The 18,936-nt window shown below is 45.1% G+C and overlaps 1 protein-coding gene across 10 annotated transcripts in view; it reads left to right on the plus strand.

Moving 5' to 3' along the window:
• The first annotated feature begins 1,635 nt into the window (after positions 1-1,635).
• LIFR (LIF receptor subunit alpha) overlaps positions 1,636-18,936 on the plus strand; it is a 105,448-nt gene continuing 88,147 nt past the window's right edge. For 6 of the 10 annotated variants that reach the window (XR_014012841.1, XR_014012842.1, XR_014012843.1 and 3 more), the window contains exon 1: positions 9,357-9,784. The gene's annotated coding sequence lies outside the window, so the exon portion shown is untranslated. Of the gene's footprint in view, positions 1,739-9,355; positions 9,785-9,912; positions 9,932-9,956; positions 9,977-18,936 lie in introns of those variants that run through there. The other 4 variants (XM_081212706.1, XM_081212704.1, XM_081212708.1 and 1 more) reach the window with 4 other exon arrangements.

The raw sequence follows: 18,936 nt of genomic DNA on the forward strand, positions 1-18,936 counted from the left end.
CCGTTCTGCTCAATTCACTACATCCAACTTCCAAGAGACTGCAATCTACTCCCACTATTAAAAATCTGGCAGTGATGTACCCATTGGATTGACCAGAGTTGCTGAGCTTTTGGGGGAGAAGCTTTATCAAAGTTGCTAAGCTTTTTTGGGGGGAGGATCAGCCAGAGTTGTGGAGCTTTTTTTGTGAGGGGGGATAATCGACCAGGGTCCTGCAACCGACCAGGATCAACCAGGAACACCCCGCGACCGGTATATCACGATCAACCAGTTAGACATCCCTGCACTACGTCATAGTTGCAATGCCCTACGATGCCCCCTAGGCTGTGCTGCCATCAATCCGCCTCTGCAAAGAGCAGCTTGCAGGGTCACCAGATAAAAAGGTGGGGAAGAAACAATCCCTCTGAGATCTTGAAACTGGGTGGACTAGACATTAATAAGAAAGCACATAAAATAAAACTTCAGCGGATGTTATTGGCCCAGAGATGGAAAGAAGACAAAGTCCCGACCAGAGAAAAATGGAAGATTAAGTTGGCAGATTATGCCAAAATGGCAAAAATGACCAGAAGAATCAGAAATCAGGAAGACCAAAATTTTATAAATTACCTTAAAAACCATTGTAAACAGTTAAAACCATGAGTAGGATTGGAATAACACTTGTAGTTTAATGCTGAATTTTGGATATACAGTGGTACCTCGCAAGACGAATGCCTCGCAAGACAAAAAAACTCGCTAGACGAAAGGTTTTTCCGTTTTTGATTTGCCTCGCAAGACGAATTTCCCTATGGGCTTACTTCGCAAGACGAAAACGTCTCGCGACTTTGTTTCCTTTGTCTAAAAACAAAGACATGTTTTGTTTATAAAGTTAATTTATTTTCCCTTCAATTTTTGAACTGCTCTTTACAGTATGTGTGACTTTAAAGAGCAGTTAATAAACTGTTGTTGTACCAAATTTGGCTTTGTTTGGACTTTTTTTGACCATAGGAACGCATTAATTGATTTTCAATGCATTCCTATGGGATTTCGTGATTCGCAAGACGAAAAATTCGCTAGACGACAAAACTTGCGGAACGAATTAATTTCGTCTTGCGGGGCACCACTGTAATGCAGATGTAAAAGATTTGGATTATTATAAAAGATGCAGGAAGAAATTATTATCGGACCCACAAAGGGGAGGTGGGAAGCCCAGGAGATTCTTGGGAATCTTGTTTCTGTGTTGTAGGTTGGATATGTGATTGTAAAATTCTAATTTGAAAAACCAAATAAGTAATTTTATTTTTAAAAATATAATAAAATAAAACTTCAAGAAAAGTTCTTCTCTGCTCCCCCAACTCCGCCTGGTTTCTAATTAAGGAGCTTGTTGCCGTTTCCTTGAACATGCACATTTATTTCCAAAGGAAATTGTTTTACTTAGTAAGGAAGGAAATTATGGGGGGTGGGGCAGGGAACTGGAATGCTCCTTTAATCGCACTGGGCAATCGTATCACAATCTTTGGCAGAATAAGGTGACACCTGATGTACAATTTGTTCCCGGTCCTTGAAAAAAATGTTCACTTCAGTGCTAGAATCCCCTGGAGGTAAGAGCAATCTTGCAGAGGTTCCTTCTGGGCCCAGCCTGACAACACTTGTTGTTTCCAATACTTCTGCACCCCCTTGGGCAAAAGCTGTTTCCTTGTGAATGAAACACAACACATGCAGTCCATCCAGCGCAGGATTTGCTGAGCTGTAAACCTCCAGAATCGTAAGTCTGGCTTCAAATTGTCCTTCAACCACCGATAACATTGTGAAGAATTCATTTTAATGTCTCATTGCCAGGATTTCGTCACCATACATTTTTCTTCTGTGTGGGATGCCCTAATTGTATTAGAATATAACTTTGAAAATTTTTGTTACTTGCAGAGCTGTTCAGATGTAGACTCCAGAATATATGTTTTCAACATCACTCGTACATCTTCTTTCGTTACTGCCAGTCATTGGGAAACGTTTAAGGTTGAAAACTGATGCTTGAGTTTTAACATTTAAATGGATGATAAAATATTAAAGTGAAAAAGAATTTGAGGAAACTCTAGCCACTGCTTTTGCCTTTCCAGGGATTAGACGGCAATTCGAATAAAGGAGACAGTTCTAAAGTCTAAGGGAGCTGGGCATGTTTAGCCTGGAGAAGAGGAGGTTAAGGGGTGATATGATAGCCATGTTCAAATATATAAAAGGATGTCACATAGAGGAGGGAGAAAGGTTGTTTTCTGCTGCTCCAGAGAAGCGGACACAGAGCAACGGATCCAAACTACAAGAAAGAAGATTCCACCTAAACATTAGGAAGAACTTCCTGACAGTAAGAGCTGTTTGACAGTGGAATTTGCTGCCAAGGAGTGTGGTGGAGTCTCCTACTTTGGAGGTCTTTAAGCAGAGGCTTGACAACCATATGTCAGGAGTGCTCTGATGGTGTTTCCTGCTTGGCAGGGGGTTGGACTCGATGGCCCTGGTGGTCTCTTCCAACTCTATGATTCTATGATTCTATGATTCTAAAGTAGTTGGGACGATGTTCCAGGGGCTCTAGGATTTTACAAATCTCCTGAGAGGGCCTTTGGCACAGTGCCTGCCAGTGGCTCCCCTCCTAAATTTACTATTTCCCTGCTCCTTTCCAACACAGATTCATAGAATCATAGACCTGTAGAGTTGGAAGGGACCTCGAGGGTCATCTAGTCCAACCCCCAGAATTTCATCTAGAGCACCCAGGAGGAATGAAGTCACATAAGGCCATTGCTCTCATTAACGTGATTGCAGCTCTTCTTGTTGCAAAAAGCAAAAGTACAGGCAAGAGCTGAGAAAGAACAAGGCCATAGATTTTGTTTAAAAACAAAAAAACACCCTGCAGCTCCATTATTATTATTTTTTGGAAGGTTGAGATTTTGAAAAAGGGTTCTTGACCAGCTCAAGATGTTCCAGGTTTAACCGTTTTATGACTCCCACCCCCAGCCCAATGACATCCCACCAGAACTTTCTCCTGTGAAAGCCCTATGGAAATGAAAATATTTGTGTGGTTCTTCATCTCCTAGTCATTTATCTGGGTCTTGGGCAGAAAGACTTTTGAGCAAACCAGGCCCTTTGTGTCTTGAAAACGCTAACAGGAAACACAGAAGTGAGCTTGTGACAGGAGTGTTGCTGAAGAATAGGCTTCCCATATCCTTCGTTATCGCGCGGAAAGGAGGTACCAAGTAAAAATTGCGGAAATGGGAAACAATTACTTACAGTGGGGAGGTGGGGAGTCCCACACTCTGTGAAGGCATCCGCTCCCCCCCTTCCCCTCTTTAAATAAATCTCGAAATCCACATGCCTTTAAAAGCCAGGACAAAATGTCTCTGAGGAATCCTTGCAATGCCAAGTGCCCTGTGTTTCTCGCTTTCCTTTGAAATGACTGTACAACGGAGAAGGTTCCTCTGACTTACCACAGCAAAGTTCGGACCATCCAGATGTCATTGGGGACTCCCATCAGCCCCAGCTAGCATATGGTTACCAGATGTCCCCATTTCCCGGGGACAGACACCAGATTTACAAATCTGTCCCCGGACAAAATCCGTCCCTGGGATGTCCCTGGATTTCATTTAATGTCCCCGGATTCATATTTTAAGTGTTTATTAGATTTATTAGTAAGCAATGAATGTTGCGTGATTGGTTCAACGGCACAAGACACATCATATGGGGACTTCCGGCAAGGCAAAATGGCAGGGGCCACAGCAGCGAGCAGCTCCTGAAGCCAGCCAGAGCCAACTGCGCTACCAGGCTGGCTCTGCGCTGCTGAGACTGTCACTGCCGCCGCCACTGCCAAGGGAGAACTGGGGACACCCGGCGCATCAACTGGGGAAACCACTGACATACACACCATGACCCAAATCAAACTGGGAGCGAGAGCGTCCGGCCACCCACCCAGCGGCACTCCAGGAAAACCCTGGAGCTGACGCAGGGAGAAGGAGGAGAGGAGAAGAATAAGGAAGAGAAAGAGAAAGAAAGAGGAAGGAGAAAAAAGAGGGGGGCCTTGACCTTGTCGCTCCGCTGCTGCCGCTGTCACTGAAGAAAAGGTAGGAGAGCACTGGGAGGGCAAGGACACATGGCCGAGCCCAGGTCCAACCTGAGCCTACTCCATGGCAGCTAGCACTCCAAGAGAGCAGGCTGGGGCCCAGAGGAAGGCTGCACGACAGAGGAGACCACAGAAGAGAAGATATTACTTATATTTTTAAATAATTTTTTAAAAATAATTTTTTTTTCTCTTTACAAAAAAAAAGTGTCCCCGGATTCTTTGAAAAAAATCTGGTAACTTTAAGCTAGCATGGCCAGTGTTTTGCGATGATGGGAGTTGTAGTCCAGGGATATGTGGAGGACCACAAGTTCCCCATCCCTGTAGCAGAGCAACCAATCTTCAGCCAGCAAGAAGTATTGATGGCCACCGATTTGGGTGGCCTTTAAAGTGGATTAGACAAAATCATGGAGGCTCTTGAAGGCTACTAGCTATGTTCTGCCTCCACTATCTAAGGAAGTATGCCTCTGACTGCCAGCTTCTGGGAATCGCACGTGGGGGAGAGTGCTGTTGAGCTCAAGTCCTGCTTTCGTGATTCTCACGAGAGTCTGGTTATAGCCACTGTGAGGACAGGCTCCAGCAGGACAGGCTCCGTCCCTACGTTCTTTTCTGGCCCAGGAGGACCCACCTTTAACACTGGTCTTTAACCCATTTTAATGCTTTGATATCACTGCTTTCTTTGGATGTCATGGTGGCTCAGTTTGGGAATGAGCCTAGGCAACCTCCCCTCCTTCACCCTGGGCTTTTCTTTCCATTTTTTGATTAACCACAGTTCAGGTTTAAAAATAAAATAAAATAGTCACATTATAGGACTGCCTTTAGATGTCTTCTAAATGTCAGGTAGTTGTTTATCTCTTTGACATCTGATGGGAGAGCGTTCCACAGGGCGGGCGCCACCACTGAGAAGGCCCTCTGCCTGGTTCCCTGTAGCTTTGCTTCTTGCAATGAGGGAACCACCAGAAGGCCCTTGGCACTGGACCTCAGCGTCCGGGCAGAACAATGGGGGTGGAGAAGCTCCTTCAAGTATACTGGACCAAGGCTATTTAGGGCTTTAAAGGTCAGCACCAACATTTTGAATTGTGCTCAGAAACGTACTGGGAGCCAATGTTGGTCTTTCAAGACCGGTGTTATGTGGTCTCGGCGGCTGCCTCCAGTCACCAGTCTAGCTGCTGCATTCTGGATTAGTTGTAGTTTCTGGGTCACCTTCAAAGGTAGCCCCACATATCGCTTTGTTCTGCAGCAGCAGCAGCCCTGCATGTCTGTCTTTCTTTGAGAGCCAGTGTGGTGTAATGGTTAGAGTGTTGGACTCTGATGCAAGGAGACCAGGGTTCAAATCTCCACTCAGCCATGAGTTCACATGAGTGGATGACCTTAGATCAGTGATTCTCTCCCAGCATAACCTACTTCAGAGGGTTGTTGAGATGATAAAATCAGGAGAGGAGAGCCATGCAATGCCACAGTGGAATATCAATGTAATAAACAGTAAATATATAATTTTGGCTCTTTTCTTCTAACATCGACAGTACATCATCTTGGCAGGAAGTGCGGCAGTTGTGATGGGAGAGGTTGGACGATGCAAAGGGGAGAATAAAGGGAGAGCTTATTTGTTGCAGATCAGGAGGAGCAGGACGTAAGTGATAAGAAGAAACCCTTTTATTTGCCTGTTCTTGGTTCAGCACCAGAAGCCCATTTATACCATTATCGCAGCAATGTGTGTTGCAAACCAGACTTCTGATACACTGAGAAGGGACACTTCTATCAGAGGGCAAATCTATTTACCCTTGGCTAATTCAGTCACAGTCTGAGGGTTTTATTGTACTTATTACAATTCTATCCCACCTATCTTCCAAGGAGCTCAAGGCAACATATATGGTTCTCCCCACACCCTTCTCCATTTTTATCTTTAAAAATGACCCTGTGAGGCAGATTAGGTAAGCTGAGTGATAGATAGTAGCTGGCTCATGGTCACCCAGTGATCAGCTGCGTGGGGATTTGATTTTAAAGTTTCAGGTCCTGTTTAATTTTCTTCCGCCTATGAAAGTTCAAAAATAAGAAGAAAGGGCTGCAACCGAGTAAATACGTTTTAATCAATTCATCATAAGAGGTTTAATGGATTGAATCTATAAAATTTCACCTGGTTAAAATCTTATTTCTCAAAAATATTTCTATTGTTCTTAGCTAATGCAAACATGTGCCATTGCAGGCTATAAGATGGGTCCCACCACGTGCAGTTTTGATTAGATCATGTATTAAAATTATATTTCTTATTTTTAAAAAATCCACTGCCTGATTAACCAGGGCACCCCCCCCCATGACCAACAGTGCTCTCCTGTGCATATTTACTGGGAAGTAAACCCTACTGTGTTCAACAGAGCTTACTCCTGCTTTAATTGATTAAGCTAACTGACTGACTGATTGAACATTTCAGCTCTAAGAAAAACACAGAGCACATTTAAATAGCACATTTCTTTTTTTTAAAAAATATTATTAGGGATCCCAACATAACGTAAATAGCACATTTCAAGTATTCCTAACAGGAATATATGAAGCTGCTTAGGGGCCCCTCCGGATAAGCTATTTATTGAGAATACATCCTGATTTGCTTGCTCGAGGTTTATGTGGAGCTTAGATTACACCCAATCTTTATTGAGCATTTCTCCTGATTTCTTTATGGGGCTCTTGGATGACAATGAGCAGCCATCCTGGTCTGCGGAGGGGGCAGTATTTGCTCATCTTCGCATTAGTCATTCATTCATCCCACTTTCAGTGCTCTCCCCATTGCTTTTCCAAACCACAGAAAGTATTAAAAAAGCAGTCGTGTTGTGCTTGGACGACGCAGAGCTGTAATATATTTTAATTGCCCCAAACCTACAGTTTTGATATGTGATTGAATCATTCCCACAAAATAGCGGCAGCCTGAAGGAGGCCTTAGACATTGATCCATCTAACATCAGCAACGATTATCTAGGGTTTCTCAGAGAGGGAAGACTTTCCCAGCCCTGTCCGGAGATGCCAGAAATTGAACCCAGTACCTTCTGCATGCGGGTGGCGCTGTGGGTTAAACCACAGAGCCTAGGACTTGCCGATCAGAAGGTCGGTGGTTCGAATCCCCGCGATAGGGTGAGCTCCCGTTGCTCGGTCCCTGCTCCTGCCAACCTAGCAGTTCGAAAGCACGTCAAAGTGCAAGTAGATAAATAGGTATTCCGGCGAGAAGGTAAACAGCGTTTCCGTGTGCTGCTCTGGTTCGCCAGAAGTGGCTTAGTCATGTTGGCCACATGACTCGGAAAAACTGTCTGCGGAAGCAGACAAACGCCGGCTCCCTTGGCCAGTAAAGCGAGATGAGCACCGCAACCTCAGAGTCGGTCACGACTGGACCTAAGGGTGGGGGTTTCCTTTACCTTTACCTTACCTTCTGAATACAGGGCATGTGCCCTACCACTGAGATGTATCCCTTACTCTCCTGCAAGAAAGCCCCACGGGAAGCTGTCTTTCCTCGTCAGACCATGGATCCATCTAGCTCAGTGTTACATGACACTGGCTGGCAGTGACTGTCCAGTTGTTTTCGTTAGACTGCTTTGGGAACCGAACCTGCAGATCTGTGACATGCAAAGCTTGTGCTCAGCTAATGAGCTACAACCCTTCCCATGCTTGATGTACCTTATCCCAGCAATATTTACAACAACCCAGCAGGGCAGGCCACTCTTATGATCACCCCCCATATTTGCAGTGCAAAGCCTGGGAGCAGAATCACTTGCTCAGGAATTTGCCTATGGAGTTCCTGGTTAACCCCTTTGAACTAAAGACCTCCCATATTCTGCTGTTCAGCTACTTTGCAACACCGACTCTCCACTGGTGGTCACACTCACATACCCAGGATTAAGTCCCATTGAACTGGTGGAGCTTACTTCTGAGTAACCAGGCCAAGAGATTTCAGTATGGAGCAAGAAGTTTCTCCAAGTTCCAACTGTGGATCTGTGTTGTGATTATCTAAAGTTAAAGGTAAAGGGACCCCTGACCATTAGGTCCAGTTGTGACCGACTCTGGGGTTGCGGTGCTCATCTTGCTTTATTGGCCGAGGGAGCCGGCATACAGCTTCTGGGTCATGTGGCCAGCATGACTAAGCAGCTTCTGGCGAACCAGAGCAGTGCACCAAAATGCCGTTTACCTTCCCGCTTGAGCGGTACCTATTTATCTACTTGCACTTTGACGTGCTTTCAAACTGCTAGGTTGGCAGGAACAGGGACTGAACAATGGGAGCTCACCCCATCGCGGAGATTCGAACCGCTGACCTTCTGATCGGCAAGTCCTAGGCTCTGTGGTTTAATGCACAGCGCCACCTGCGTCCCTGTTGTGATTATCTACTTCCCCCCTAAATGAAGAAAATGTACAAATGCAAAAGAAGGCATGCCAGTCCAGAAGGGAGAAAATCCACAGTCAGGCAGTACCTTTATTTGGACCACCAAAATGCCACAAAATTGTTAGATATCGTGGGACAAAAGTGTGAAGGGATAAAGCTGGGGGAGCAATCTCCATGCTTGCTTGTAACACCCATTCAGTTCAGCAGAGCTTAAACCTGTTACTGTGTTTGCACAGTTACTGTAACTGGGAGCAAGACCTATTGAACGTAACTGCTCTGGAAAGTTGCAGTGAAACTTTTTAAGTACATGTAAAAGCATTTCAGCACATTGATTCCTCCTTTGTCCCTTATTTTAGCCAGTAGACTCCTTGAGGGCAGAGACCTATCTAATTTGCCTGTTTAACTGCAGGGCACTACCTGAATGTGGAAGGTATTGTATGATGTTTCCAGTTCACTGTAAGGTATTATGTGCTTTTCACACGCACGTGCATTATGATCACAAAGGGTTTTTTTAGTTTTACTCAGAAGTCCAGAAAATAAATGCAAGGAGTCTTACTCCCAATACGTACAACTCATGATAAGAACACAGCTTTTCTTGCCGCCCGTGGCTAGGTATCCAGACACGTGGGCGCTCCGGCGGAAAAAAGATGATCCGATATGAAATACGGGATTAGTTAGCCCTGTGGCGTTATCCCACAGTGGCGCAGCTTAAGTGGTAATTTTAGACTTTGCACTGCTTGGTCTGACAGCGGAGGAGGGGAAGCCTTTAGTTGTACTTCAAAATGTGCCCAGTTGAGTTTGGGGGTCCTACTGCGCCTTCTGCTGAGCGGACCCCTGGACTGGTTCTGCCCTCCAAGTCCTGCCCCTGAAGGCCCCACCACTGGGATCAAGGGGCGGCCAGGGGCAGCGCGACACTTGGCAGCTCGCAGACAGCCGCACAGAAGGCGCTTGTTGCTTGTCCCTCTCCAGCTCCTCCTCCCGCCGCTGGAGCCACAAGCCGAACCTTTTCCATAGGCTGCTGCTGCTGCTCTTCTGAACTGCGCTCGCCGCCTGCCAGGCCTCGGAGCCTCTCGCTCGGACCCATCCGCCGTCGCCACCTCTCCAAAAAGGCTCCCCAGCTCCAGGGCGCACGAGGCCCGGCGCCAAAGCGCACAGCCCGTCTTCTCGGTCCCCGCGCGCCCATCCCTCTCGGAGGGCGCCGGGCTGCTCCCGCTGCCTCCCCGCCAGTCTCCGGCTTCCTGTTGGGGCTGCGCAGGAGCCGAGCCCAGCGGAGGTGGGGCCGGCCCGGCCCAGCACGCCTGGCACCGCGGGTTATGGAGAAGCGCGCCGGCGGGGCGGAGGAGAGGCTGCGTGAGAAGGTGAGGGGCGCAACCGGGGGAGTTCTTTGGGGTGGGCGGGTGTGTTTCAAAGAGGGTGTCGGGCTTGGAAAGCCGTGGGAATGGCAGGGCGATCCCGGTCTCGCCGGCGCTGGCACAGCTTTCGGTTCTGAAGCGGCTTACTCGGGAGTAAGTGCCCAGGACTCCTATGGGATTTGCGTCCAGGGAAGCTTGGTGAGACCTGGGTTCGTGGGGAAGGACACTTCGGTCCGAAATTATTGGGCAGCGACTTCCATTGATTCGGATTCCACTTCTGGGACGGGAGGAATGCTTAGAGACGCAGCTTGACACTCCCCCCTCCCCACATCTCTCTCTTTCATTGCACCCCCCCCCCCAACATCTCTCCCTATTTGGGACGCTATTCCCAAAGTTGCTTGCTCACAGCTGAGTCCTTTTTGCCTCTTTTTGCCCTTTTTTCTGAACAGCGACTTCTCCCCCCCCCTTTCCCCGCCCCCAGCTGTGATTATTTTCCCAGAAGGGAAACCGATTCCCATTTTCCGCCCACCCCGGCTGTTGGATCAAAGCCTTTGGAGGGGAAGCCAGAGAGACGACCCAGTCTAAGCTGGGCTCTCCTAAAGGTCGAGACGCTGCTCAGAGACGCGGTCTAGAATTGACAGCCGCAGCTGGATAATCGATTTCTCCGTTTGAATTCCGGGATCCGCCAATCGGCGGTTCCCTAAGCACCCTCGATCCCACTGAGAGTTGCTTTTAAATTTGTATTTATTCAAAAAGCGCTTAGGACCGTGGGAGAGTAAATCAACACTTCAGTTTGCGAGTATAGTATGTTGGTTTCGGTTCTGATTAGTTGTTTTCAGTGTAATGGCAGCGAATGCAGAGAAAGATATTTGTGTTCTCTCTTGTCTGTACCTGTAGACCAGCCTTTCACAACCTTGGGTCCCCAGATATTGTTGGACTACAACTCCCATCAATCCCTAACCTGCTATTTTGATATGATAGGAATTGTAGTCCAACGACAACTGGGGACCCACCATCCCTAACCACTGGTGCTGCTAGCTAGGGTTGATGAAAGTTGTAGTCCTAAAAAATATGGGGACCCAAAGTTGGAAAAGGCTGCTGAAGACCCTTGCCTGGTGTGTCCCCCCATCTTTTTTTCCTTTCTTTCCCAAGTTAAGCCTTTGGGAATATTGGATTTTGAGTTATCACGGTTGTGGATTGCAGATGGCCTGTGATACATTGGAGAGAGTGAGAGGGCAAAGAGTGACTCAGAGCTATTCCTTTTCCTCTCTGGAGAGATCATCTGGAGGTGGTATTGGCAGAACATTCAGTGAAAGTAATCCAAGGTCACTGCCAGGAGTATCTGGCTCCAACAGAGTTGCTTGAAAGCAATTTTTGGACATTTCAGTGAACCAGTTTGTTTTAATTGCGCAGGAAGGGTTTCAGGTAAGAGAAAAAGGCAGTTAAGCCCTGTGCCCCCAAAAGGCATCCCAATTCCACCCCTGCAAAAGAGGTGTTGGGGTTTTCTAGAAATTGGGGGGGGGGGTTTCAATTCACTTTGCATTTAAAGGCAAACCAACCTAATTCTCACTTTTCAAAACAATAGGCGAACTGAAACCCAAAGGCATCCTTCGAAAATCAACACTTTTCTGAATTCTGCAGTGCAGCTCCCCAGCCGAGTAATGGGTGTAAAAATGGAGATATTAAATGAAATTGCAAACATGCATTTGCTTTGCTCTGCGGAAATGGGTATATCTAGCAAAGTTGCACCCATCCGTTAATAGCAAAGGACAGTAGCACTAAAATGCTGATGGATTTCCATGAGGACCTAAACAAAAAAATTGAAAACGGTTAACGGAACTGCAGAGAACTGAACTTAAAAGTGAGGGAATGAGAAATTGGCAGATTTGCCAAACTGCCTTCTCGGGGCAGTTTTGAACTTTGCATACTGTGTGTACAGTCTTGAGCAGACCTTATATTGTGAGAGGGCTGCAGGTGGTGCATGTTTTCTTTCTAGAAAAGGCTTCTCCGGTGCTCCATAGCCTCCCTAGCTTCAGAGTTCATGTGCCTTTCAGGAAGCATGGTCCCCTGGGAAGGCTGCAGAATTCTTACCTGATAAAGCCCCATGGGACTCTTCCCCTGGGCTTTAACTGAAGCCTGGAAACCTTGGGGAAGTTGGTACAGAGTGTCTGTACAGTTGGTACAGAGTGCCTAAGAGCAGTGGGTGAGCTGATTTTCTATTTAAAGCAAGTTGTTTTATATGCCGTATTTTTTGCACCATAACACTCACTTTTTTCCTCCTAGAAAGTAAGGGGAAATGTCTGTGCGTGTTATGGAGGGAATGCCTACGGGTGGCATGCCTACGGATTTTCCTCCTCTAAAAACTACATGCGTGTTATGGTCGGGTGCATGTTATAGAGCGAAAAATGCGGTACCTTTTCCATAGTGGTTTCTTTTTGAATAAAGTCTTAACTTAAAAGCAGCAACAGCAGACTGCCAAGTACATGAACTGTAGCTCCCCCACGTTCCCACACCTACAGGAAAGCCCAGCCTGGGACTTCATGAACTTTTCAGGAAGCGCAGGGCCCCTGAGAAGCCTACAGAAATTAGACCACTGAATTTAGACCACTGGCTTGTTGAATGAAAGAAATGAGACTTGCAAGCTCCCTCAAAAGATATTACTTTGCATGAAACCCCTGTCCCCCTGCACTGAGTACTTTGTGAAAAGCTTCTCTCCTTTCTGCTAATTTTTAATAAGGTTAATTGATGGTGAATGTTGTTTTTTTAAAATGGCACTAGGCAGCAATAAAGTTTGTAGGGAAATTCTGGGATCCTTCCCCTCAAATGGGCTTACTCTTAAAGTAAGCATGTGTAGGATCAGGCTGTAAAAAAAAGCATAATGAGCCCACTGAGCACATGTAAATAATGTTCATGAAAGGAGAACCGAACGTGTAGTCTCGCTGGCATAAGTTGTGTATTTGCACTTTATTTCGTTTGTACTTCACCTTTCAGTGCATTCCCCAGGCAATTTGGTTCAAGTGCCATTTTAAAACAAGAACATTAAGCAACATTAAATACACAGTATCAGGAGTGGCAGTTGAAAGGGTTTAAAAACAAAGCAGGGAACAGCATTATGGCAATGCACAGAGGTTAGAAGGGTTTGCTAAGTACTGAAATTGCATTAAGGTAGGCAGCCAGGGAAACCTCCTGGAGATGCCATTACAAAGTGGACCTTGTAATCATATCTTAGCTGGAGGGGCACCTGAAGATAGACCTTAGTATATGAGCAGGCCCGTGTGGAGAAAGAGACACCTTTAGGTGTCCTCGTTGCAAGCCATGAAGAACTTTAAATGTCAAAACAGCACTTTCAGTTGAGTGTGGATATCTTACTGGGAGCCAGTACAGCTGGCAAAACCCAGGTGTAATGCGATTGTAACATGTAGTTCCATTTAAGACCCTAGCAGCTGCATTTTGCATTGATTGAAGCTTCCAGGCCATCTGTGAAGGCAGCCCCATGTGTAATGAATTGCAGCAGTCTAATCTGGATAATGAGGCCAACCAGTTGGGGATGCCCTTGGTTGGTGTATCAGCAGAAGCTGGAATGCCATCATAACCAGGTAGGAAATGGTCTAGTCTATGGCAGTAACTTGCACCTCCAGTGATAAAGGTAGATCAATGAGCAGAGCACCCCCAGACTGGGAATGTCTTTCTTCAGGGGGCCTGCAACCCTCTCCAGTGCTGGGATGACCATTACAGATGTGAAGGTCTGGAAGAAAAACCAGAACAAATTGTTTCCCAAAATTTGGAGACCTTTCCGTTTCCATTGACTGGTCACTAAGCTGGTGAGATGAACTACCCAGCAACAGGATCTCCAACCTTGTCTGGATTGAGCTTATGTTGATCAGCCCTCACCCGTTGTACTAACACATACCTGAAGGTACATGATGCAACAGGTTTGCTGAATCAGAGCATGTTTGGGTCTCTGCTGCTTGAGTTGTATGGGTGAAAGGCAGGATATGTATGCATGTAATAAGCAAATGTGAAACCAAATTGAGGTTTGCATGTGAGAAGAGGCCGTTGAAAGTGGAAATGATTTAGCTGGTCGTGTGGTCATTTCATGATCTGTGTGGGCTTACTGTGGGGAGTTTCTCCCTCTCTGAATACAGAAGACACCTTAAGTTGAAATATTTGTGGATATGTTTTGATTGCAGATGAAATTCAGAATGATTACTCATGCAGCCTTTTCTTTTTTCCCTGATTACGTCTTGCTTAGATAAATACAACAAGGTTTATTTGGCTCAAAATACTAGTGTAGAGGTGTGAGCAATTGCCATGGAACTGCAGAGGTGTTTTGAATTTCTGGAAGGTTCCCCCGCCTTTCCTCTTGCCTGTGACAAAATGGAACAGAAAACCCTTAAGAACTTGTATTGAATGTTTAGAATTCAGAGTAGGGTATTGAAGAAGTGAAGGGCTTTGAAACCGTATGCACTTTTGGCCAACAAATGTGTATTAGATTTGAATTTAGGAGGAAGGAAATGTAGACAATGAGATCCTTCTTATGAAAATAGCCTTGGTTGTTAATATCTGTTTAAAGTCAATTGTAGCAGCAACTCAACTAAAGCATCCATTCATGCCAGTTCTGGAGCTGGAAGAAGGACTTCCAGAAGCTGAGTGGAATTTCCAGGCTGATTCATGCAGGATTAGGTGATTCCTGAGAAAACTCAGCAAATTGAAGGTGGAGATGGGGAACCACTGGCCTCCAACTCTCATCACTCCCAACATGTTTGACCAGTGGTAAGGAGTGATGGGGAGTTGTAGTTCACTTGTAACATCTGGAGGGCCACAGCCTTAGAGCTTTGGAGGTGACAGCTAGCACTTAGAATTGTGTCCGAAATGAAATTGTTCTTGTTCTCTTCGAACCCTGTGTTGATTCTTTGGTTCTGGGATGCTCCGCGTCTGGATTGTGGGGAAAAAGAGAGAAAGAAAGGAACGTTATAAAATGGTGTAACTGTATAGTGACAGGAGATGTTTCTATGCAAACAAGAGAAACATGATTCTGGCTGTGTATCGGTTTGGATGCTGGCTTTGTCCCTGCATTAAGCCGTGGCTCTCTAAATATAGTGCTGAAATTTGCCTAGGAGCTTAGTACTTTTTCCAGGGAAGCTTGCTGTGCTGTTGAAATGGATAGAATGTTAGGTATGGATTTGATTCAGTCTTTTTTCTGTGCCTTGAGCCTTTTTGGGTGACCTTGGGTCCCGGTGCCAGAAGTATGTATACTTCTCTCAGTTACTGCAGGAAAAGAAAACCTCTTGATTAAATAGAAATCTGTATTTTCATCCTTGGCAATGTAAGCAACCAAATAGGGTCAGAAGCCTCATATTGTTACCCTGCAACAGCAGACATTAACTTCAGAAATTAAATGCCTCTTGTACGGGAGAAAAGAGGAAAAGGAATAAAACTTTCTTTGTGTCCCAATTCCGTATTGAATATTCCCTCCCATATGAAATTGTGCAGAAAATTCCTGCATTGCAGGGAGTTGGACTAGATAACCCCCCCACCCCCTGTTGTCCCTTCCATATCTACAGTTCTCTGATTCTATGACTTTCTCGGGGAGATGCAACACTCTAGTTGTCTAGTTGCAAGGGTCTTAATTGTGATCATCTTCCTCACCTTGCCATGTTGCCACATTCCCTTTCTGGTTCAGTTGCCTCTGTGTCTGGAGAGAAACACCGTTTGGGTTAGGCTGACGTGGGTTTAGCAATGAGGCTGTTTATAAAAATGTATGATGATGGAATCAAAGTTTAGTCATTTTTCTCAGCTTCTTAAACGTGTAACTGAAAACTCCAGTGCACTGGTAAAAGCAATGGATGCAACAGAAATGTTGGTGTTTGGGGAGGATATTTTTCCAAGAGCATATGCAGATTGAACGTTTTCTCCTTCGAATTTATGAAGTTCTTTGGCACCTTTGTCTGTCATGATGCATTCCTCCAGACATTTTTAATACCATACGTCTGCACATTAGGCAGACCTCTGTGAACCAAAGTCAGTGATACTTCTCAGCGGAGACTGCTGCAGTCAGTGGCGTAGCATGGGTTGTCAGCACCCGGGGCAAGGCAAGTAATTTGCGCCCCCAACCCGTGGATTTTAGTAGGGGCAGAGAGCTGCGAGTGCGAGCGGGCCCCCCAGATGTTGCAGCCGGTGTGGCCGGCCCCCCCTGCACCCCCCACACTACGCCACTGGCTGCAGTAGAAATGTTAATGACATGCAGCACATGTAATGGTTGTAGCAGAAGCCAAGTCTGTTTTCTAACCATGTGTATACTTGAATCTGAGGAACAGAGGACTCTGCTTTAGGCAGATTATTGGTCCATCTAGCTCAGTACATGTCTACACTGATTGGGGTCTCAGGCAAGTCTTCCTAGCCCTTCCTGGTTAGAATCTTCTGCATGCAAAATGTACGTTCAGTCACTTCACTACTATGGCCATTTTCTAATCTTCTGGTATAAATCTTAAATAAGTATATTTGGTGAACTGGGTGGCAGCCAGCACCACTATTTTATGTGGTTTTATGGGAATTAATGAGGGAGTGCAAATATCACTTTGTTTTCTTGTTGATTTCAGTGAAAGATTTGGGCATCCTTCTGCTGCGGCTAACTCTGGTATGTTCAGTCCAATCAGATTCACCCCTGAACATCAGACTTCCTAAATCTCAGATGGGTTGGACCAGAGGTCGCAATTTTATAGGGCACAAATGCAATCTAACAGCTGTCTAAACCAGGGGTTGTCAACATGGTGGCCTTAATTATGTAAATAAATCAAATTTTGTTTATTTAAAAGCATTTATATAAACCACTCAACAGTGTACTGTATTTAAAAAAACACACACAATGTAGTTTAAAATGCAGCCCAAAGCCAATGAGACAGCAATGTTAAAAGAATATAGAATAAGAATTTGGGGCATTCTGATACACAAAACAGGGTCTTGAATGATCTTATGGGTCAGAAAACGCCTGCGCAAAATAAGGATGTGTGAAGCAACTGATGGCTTCTGTTCTGTGTATGGCAAAATGAAGGGCATTTAATGATAAAGGGCTTGAAGTGGCATTTTGTGGTGCCTAAAGTGCCCCCCATGCTGAAAGTAGGCTTGAAAAAAGCCGTCTGCTGTAGCCAATAGCATTGGGATGTGGTTTGTGTGCAGTGCCCATAGCAGTTTCTCTTGTTTGCAAAAGGGCCACTGGGCCCTCGAAGTTTGGTCACCCTGACCTGAACTAAAATAGATATCTCTGTTCTGTCAGTTTCATGTATCTCTTCTTTTTCCTCTCCACCCTTTACATGACCTTTCTGTGAACTGTACATAGCATTCTAGCCTATTTCTAAAACACAAAACAGTGCCTGCCGTGCAAAGCGGTTAAGAATGAATTTATTTCATTTTCATTCGTTCAAATTGCCACTTGTATTGTACAGCAAAAATGAATGGTGGAATAATTTGTTTAGATATATATATATATATATATATATATATATATATATATATATATATTAATGAGAATTGCGCAAATTGCTATTTGTCCAACTGGATTGTATGTTACTGTTTTCTTTTGCATCAGATGAGCTACTAGACTCAATTTGTTGGTCTTTATTGTTTTTGTTTAGAAATGTATAAAGCTCTCTTTTCTGTTTATACTGATTATCAAAGGGCCAAAAGATCGGAAACTAATGTAAAATGTAACCCTCCAAGAAAATTAAGATTTTAAAGGAAACAATGTGATCTAAAAGCAAACATTTGCAGGGAAATTCCAAAAACCAGAGAAACACTCCAGCGTTTAGGAAAGGCCAAATGTCTGCTTGAGTAGGAAAGGCTTAACTGCTTGTCTAAACAAATCAAACTCTTGAAGCAGGCAAATATCTGATGGAAGGAATTGAAGCCGGGTGATAATGAGAGACAGAGTTGGACCAGAAATATCAGCCTATTTAGAAATTAGGAGGAGGACAGGGGAAAAGAGAGCACCCCAAAGACTGAGGGGTGCAGGAGAATGTTTGGAGAATTTCAGGAGTTTTTAGAGAAAGTAGGAGGGGGGCAATGGTTTTAAAGTTAGTAAGGCTTTTTAAAGTTTACAAAGTTTGTGTGCATGAGTGCTCTCTCTCTCTCTCTCTCTCTCTCTCACACACACACACACACACACTCACACACACACACACACACCTGCCTGCCCCCCCCCCATTTTTTCACATTGTCTTGAAAAATTAAAACTAAGGTAACAGTCTTCAAAATTTTCTGAAATTTCTCTCCCCTTTCCCATTTTGATTGGGGGAAAAAATGTTGCTGCAAAAACAAAGAGGGGCAATATTTTTTTTTGGGGGGGGGGGGGTTGGCCCTAGCATGAATTCCATAAACACATAGAAAAAATTACGATAGTTTCAGGACAACTTTCGGTGATGAGAATTGGCCTCGGCATTTATATAGCAGCTCTTGCAAGTGTTCAAAGCACTTTGTATCATTTGTAATCCTTGCAATAGCCCTGTAAGACAGGTCAGTAGTAATTTTATCTCCATACTGCAGAGAGGTGACTTGTCGAAGTCCAGATAGTGTGTTCATGAAAATTTGAGTCTGTTTCAGCTCCATATTTAAGGAGGACTTAGATAAGACAGCGGTACTCCCCCTTTCCCAAGCTGGTGGCCAATAATGAGTGAGTAGGCAGCTAACCTTTGCCCACCCTCCCTTCAGATGAACTACAACTCCCATCTGCCTCAGCCAGCGCAGCCATCAACATCTGGCCACCCATAAGTTCCTCATCCTGTGCTATTTGAAAGTGTTCTTTTTCTTTTCTTATCTGACAGTTCTGGAGGTAGTAGGAATCTGGCAAGGTTGAGGACCTATTCTTGGAAGTTGCTAATCTGTGCACAGTGTAAGGCCATAAAGATAAAGTGGCTCAGAGTGAACCCAGCCATCAAATGTGTGCTTTGAACATCTGCTTATCCTGCAATTGCTTTTTGTAATGAATGAGGTCCAGTAACAAGAAGGCAACACCCACCCACAATTTTTGTCCTTTTCAGAGAACCTTTGGGTTCCTATTGGTGCTCCATGCTGAGTGCATGTTATGTTCAAAGCATCTCCTCCTTCCTCATTGGGGATGTCTCTCCCCCTACACACACACATCAAGAGGAAGTTGGCGCCATTTG

This window comes from Podarcis bocagei (genome assembly GCF_964188305.1).
Source record: "Podarcis bocagei genome assembly, chromosome: 11".
NCBI classification, from domain to species: Eukaryota; Metazoa; Chordata; class Lepidosauria; order Squamata; family Lacertidae; genus Podarcis; species Podarcis bocagei.